Here is a 5,500-nt window from a genome sequence, read left to right as displayed (position 1 = left end):
ATTCGTTTCATAATGTGAGCACAGTTTAGGTGTAGTTAAAGGTGGGCTGGAAATGGAAGGTCCAAAGAATTATTACTATTATTATTTTTATTATTAGCAGTCAAAAACATGGCAAAAAAAATTATAATAATAGTAAATTAGCAAGAACAACCATATCGAACAATATTTGTATTATTAGAAGCAAAAACAAAATAACTTGTCAAAAATATTCATAAATATTGTTATTAGCAACAACAAAAATAATTATTAAAATGCTACTAGTTTATTCACTACATTTCTTTATATATATTTTTCTTAATTTTCTTCAATGTATTTAAATGCACATTGCTTACTGCACAGTGGACATTCTAGAGAAGTGTATGCTAAATGCATAAATATAATATTATGATTATTATTATTATTATTATTATTATTATTATTATACTAATAATAAACAAGCAAAAGCTACCACATTAAACAATATTTAATATTTTATTATTATTATTATTAATCAAAAAATTACTTATCTGCAACAAAATAGTACATAGTAACAAAAAATATAATTAATAAAGAATAATTATCTTTATTCACTACATTTTTATATGATTTTCTTGATTATATGTTCTTTATTTAAATGTTTAATGTACATTAGGGCTTGTAGAAAAACTAATGTTAAATGCAAAAATGTAATTTAAATGGTTTTGACATCACTACACCGTAGTTCCATCTCGGTACTTTTTCTAAGGGTAGTTCAAACTAATTTTGTGAGGGTATGAGTATACTCACAATGCTGTTGAGGTCTGACTCATAACTGCTGCAACGGTGTATGAGTGTGTTGTGCCCCAGCGGCTCCATGCCCTCCTCATCCCACATGTATGTTCCTCCAGAGCTGTTAGAGGGGGAGAGCTCCAGAGAGGAGGTCGCATGACGATCCATGTCAGGGGACATGAGCAGGCGGCCCACGGAGCAGACCACCCATTAAATCTGCCTTGCCACCTGAGAAGAGACGTAGTATAACACAGCATAAACACTGAATATGCTTGCCACAATAGGACAATATTATCAACGCTGCACTGTTTGTCAGATAAGTGCAATAATTAGATGAAAAATATTCAGCTATACCCGCTAGACCAATCCCAGTCCAGTCCATGGTCTCTTTTAAGAGGCCCTGCAGGCGAACTTGGGTGGGTGTGGCCACAGCATATTTGTTTTGAGGAATGCCATTCTGCAACTGATTCCCTAGATTATCAAAGTCATCTAGAAACTCTTCACTGGTGTCATTCCTCTCCAGAGAAGATGCAGAAGAGAGAGACATGTCCTCCATTCCCTCCACAGTGTAGCGGAGGTTCCCATCCAGCCCTAGCTCTGCCACAGGCTCCTCTGGGGAATCTGATGCCTTTCACATATACAAAGAGGAAATAAAACTATTTCAGTGCAATGCAGTCATGTTTTGATAGTTTGACTTCACTTGTGGTGGCACCAAAATACCCTTTTTGCTCCAGTAGAGCAAATATTTAAAGACATTACATATTCAGCAAGCCTGCAAACACCTAAATCAATGACTAAGCAAAGCATTTTTGGCAAATCCAGATAATTATGACCGTTATAGTGCCACCTATGGTCTGATTTTCAGAAGACCTTGTAAGCTTTTTTAGAATCATCCGTTGCATGTACTTACCTAGTTTCAAGAAATTTAGAGTTTTCGTTTAAAGGCTTTTGAGTATAATTGGCCTTGCCCGTTTAAAATTACCCTGCTATAGCTAACCAAAGTGTAAAGGTCATTTTTTATATATATATATATATATATATATATATATATATAATTATTTATCTAGAAAGTGCAGAGTATTGTACTGCAATGGTTTGGTTGAGACTGAAAACCTAGGTCAAGTTCGCACTTTTTAGACAATCATGAATAATTAATGAACACTTTTGATTGACAGCAGTAGTTCTAGAGGCAAAGATGTCTATCATATGATATAAATATCATATGTCTGTGTGAAATACTGCAATATACAATATAAGTTTAAGCCTTTGAAAAATGCGATATCACCCCCAGTGGCTGATTTCTTTCAAATTTCCCACAGACCTTTAGGGCCATGAGTTGAACATGCCCACCTAGCATGCTAACCTGGTCTAATAGGTGATCAATGGCAGCCAGTTTTTTTAAATACACAAATGTTCTTATAGACACTTGTGGCACATTGGACAAAGACCTTGCATACCAATTTCATGTTGACAGGACATATGTTTGTGTAGTTGTGTAGTTTATTCAGCCTTGGTAATCTCCCATAAGGACAAAGAAGTTATTGAGAACCATTTAAGTGAGGAGTTAAATAACATAAGTGAATGGCTGATCGAGAACAAGTTGTCTTTGCATCTGGGGAAAACCGAATCTATTCTATTTGGTTCAAAAATAAGGTTGAGTAGGACTCCTGAGCTCCAAATTTCTCTGGGTGGCACCCAGATTGAAGCTAAAAATTGTGTAAAATATTTAGGCTGTGATTTGGATAGTTCTGTGAGTGGAGAAAGTATGGGTCAAAGGGTTATTATAAAAGTGAACCAAAGAATTAAATTCCTGGCACGTAAGGCTCAGTTTCTAAATACAGAAACGTTAAAAATGTTAGCAAATGCTTTAATTCAGCCACACTTCAATTATGCCTGTATTACATGGTACAGCAGCACCCCAAAGAGGATAAAAGTTCAACTCCAAACGGCACAGAATAAATTAGTCAGGTTGATGTTAAACCTCAACAATAGGAACCATGTCGGCCCTCCTGAACTTAAGAAATTAAAATGGTTGACAGTTGAAAACAGGGTGAGATAGCTGAAACTGAGATTGACACTAAAGATTTTGTATATTTTAAAGATTATTTTAAGCTTATTAGGAACTCTCATTAGCTATTCAACTAGAGGTAGTGCCACAGACATAGTTCCTAGTAGATTTAAGAGCTGTTCGGGGCAAAACACCTTCTTGTTCACTGCAGCAATGGAATGGAACAAACTCCCAGTTGAGATTAAGTTAAGCCAGTCAGATCATTGTTTTAATAGAGCATGTGGTGAATGGTTGCTAAATGCTAATTAGATTAAATTTGTTATGTGATCTTAAGGAATATTTATTATTGAAGTGTATGTATTTGTTTATTTTATTTTTATTTTTCGGATGTGATTGAATGTATAAGGTACCTTAGTCATCTGTAGCTTGCCTGACCATCTTTATCAGACTACAACGAGGACCACAATGGAAATAAGTTTTTAACTTTCTTGTGTCATCCTCGACAGTTCTGATTAATGTATAATGTCACTGTGATGACTTCATGTTATGCATTTATTTTTTACTGTACTAATAAATCAAATCAAATCAAAGGGGTGTGACAATTAATCAATTCATAGATCCATTCTGTGATATAATGCATCACAATTCTCGGGAATCGATTCTGAGCTTAGTTTTTAACAGCAGATGGTGCTCTAGGCTAGTTTTTAACCGCACACTCAAGTGCTCATGAAGAACAGCACTTGTGTTTTTGGAATGAGTAAAGTTAACGGTTAATTGTACTTGGACCTCAGCTTTTATGACATGAAAATAAATTAAACATTAAACTCTTGGGATTCGCTTAAACCTTCAAAAGGTTTATAAATGATTATTTTAGATTCACGTGGTGTGTTTAAGGAACTGGAAGCAAGAAGATTATGATTGTTTCTAATGCACGCAGTACAATCTGCTGTTAAAAACTAACTTCAGAATCGATTCCAATGACATTAGACACTTGAGCCTGTGATCAACGATTCAGGAGTTGCAAGCGATTTCGTGCTTTTGATCGCTGTAGCATCCCTGTCAGGCCGATTGGGGCGAGCTTTGGTAAAGTTGTAGGCAGTGGGAGTACTACTATCCCTCTAAGTTTTAAGTCTCTACGACTTAAAGTTTGGTCTGCCCGATCAGTTTTAGGTGGGGTATTCTGATCCTTGGCCATTCTAACAATTACAATAAATAAACAACAATTAATAAATAATAAAGTTGTGAATAGTGGTAAAATGACAAATCTGACAATGCTACTTTCTGATGTGCCACAGAAGTCAGTCATTTGAAACAATTTCTTTAACCACTGCAAAAAATGTTAGACCGTAATCCAAAATCTTAAATTATGTATCATAATATAAATTATAGAGTCAGGCACTTACATTCTTTGTGGCACAATGGAGCAACTCGGGAGTGAGAGGCGGAGTAATAACGTCTCTTTCCATTGGGCTCCTCCCAACCACTAGAGGGCAATGCAGTTTGGAAGGAATTGGTCGATTTAGCTTGTAGGCCTGTAATGAGGGATTTGTCAGCACAGAGTTAGGCACAAGAGTCCTTTTTATTGAATTAGGAGGAGTTAAACTCTCTGAAGAAGGAGTCCCAGCAGGTAGTCTATCTGTTATCCCCTTTCCAAATCCCAGGCCACCCAATCCGAACACTAGATGGCCTTTGCTTAAGCTCAAAGGAGATTTGAGTCCAACTGTTCGTGGAGGACGAAGCTGTGTATTAGCAAGCGGTTTGGCTAGCTCCACTGCCTTGTTGAAAGAGTAGGAGCGCGTCATGGGTGTGGTCGTTGGTGAGGGCAGTTGTTTGAAGTGAGTGAAGCTCTGAGAACGCACCATGTAGTCAGGCATGAGCAACTGCCGTGAGAGGCTGTCGTTGGACTGGGACAAACGGTCTCTGGAGGTGCTTCGAGTAGAGCTAGAGTTTGCTCTTGGATGCTGAAGCCCTGAAGGGCTTGCTTGGCTCGGTGAAGACCCCAGAAATGAAGTCCCATTTTGAGTTGGCCTGGAGCCTGAGCTTTTTTGGGATAGGTCCTGACTTTTGGAGGTTGGGGTGATTGTAGAGTTTTGAGGCTTTGGTTTATGACTCGGGATGGATTTAGGGGATTTGGGTGCAGGTTTGGGGCTTCCAGTGGACAATGAGGCAGCAGATCTGTGCACTTTGGATGCGGTAGTAGAAGGGCTTTTTAACTCCCTACTTCCTGGAGAATGTTGGGAGCGAACTTTCTTCTCTTCTGGTATTGTGCCCTCGACTGGGTTTGAAGGGTCCACCGGCCCACCACTATCCTTCCTCCATTTCATGGAATAGGAGGAGGCTCTGACCACACCATTTGGCCTAGCTGGTGGATTCTTGTCCTCTTGAGTGAGCGCAGTCTGGGTCGTACCATTGGGAAGGGATGAGGAGGTACCATTGACAGGACGGGCACCAAATTTTGGCAATCTGGACACCATGGAGGACTTACTGAGGACCTTCTGTTCCATCAGCAAACAGCAGAGTCATGGATGAACACTAAAAAAAAAGAGACCTAAAGAGAGAGGCACAAGTAAAAAGGAGCACGTTTATGGAAAATGTATTAATCTTGTAACTAAGTCAACACAAAAAATGACTAATATTTATTTTGGCATGAAATCCATTTGTCATGTGCAGTGATATTTTATACATTACTTCTCAAACAGCATTTGATCATTTAAACATTATTATGCATTAAGATTTTTGTCATCA

General features: G+C 37.9%; 1 pseudogene; it reads right to left on the bottom strand.

Annotated features, from left to right (window-relative positions):
- Positions 1-582: 582 nt before the first annotated feature.
- Positions 583-5,274, bottom strand: LOC113070390 (serine-rich coiled-coil domain-containing protein 2-like; annotated as a pseudogene).
- Positions 5,275-5,500: the final 226 nt, after the last annotated feature.

This window comes from Carassius auratus, unplaced genomic scaffold (genome assembly GCF_003368295.1).
Source record: "Carassius auratus strain Wakin unplaced genomic scaffold, ASM336829v1 scaf_tig00003832, whole genome shotgun sequence".
In the NCBI taxonomy this organism is placed as follows: domain Eukaryota; kingdom Metazoa; phylum Chordata; class Actinopteri; order Cypriniformes; family Cyprinidae; genus Carassius; species Carassius auratus.
This window is presented reverse-complemented; position numbering and strand designations above follow the sequence as displayed.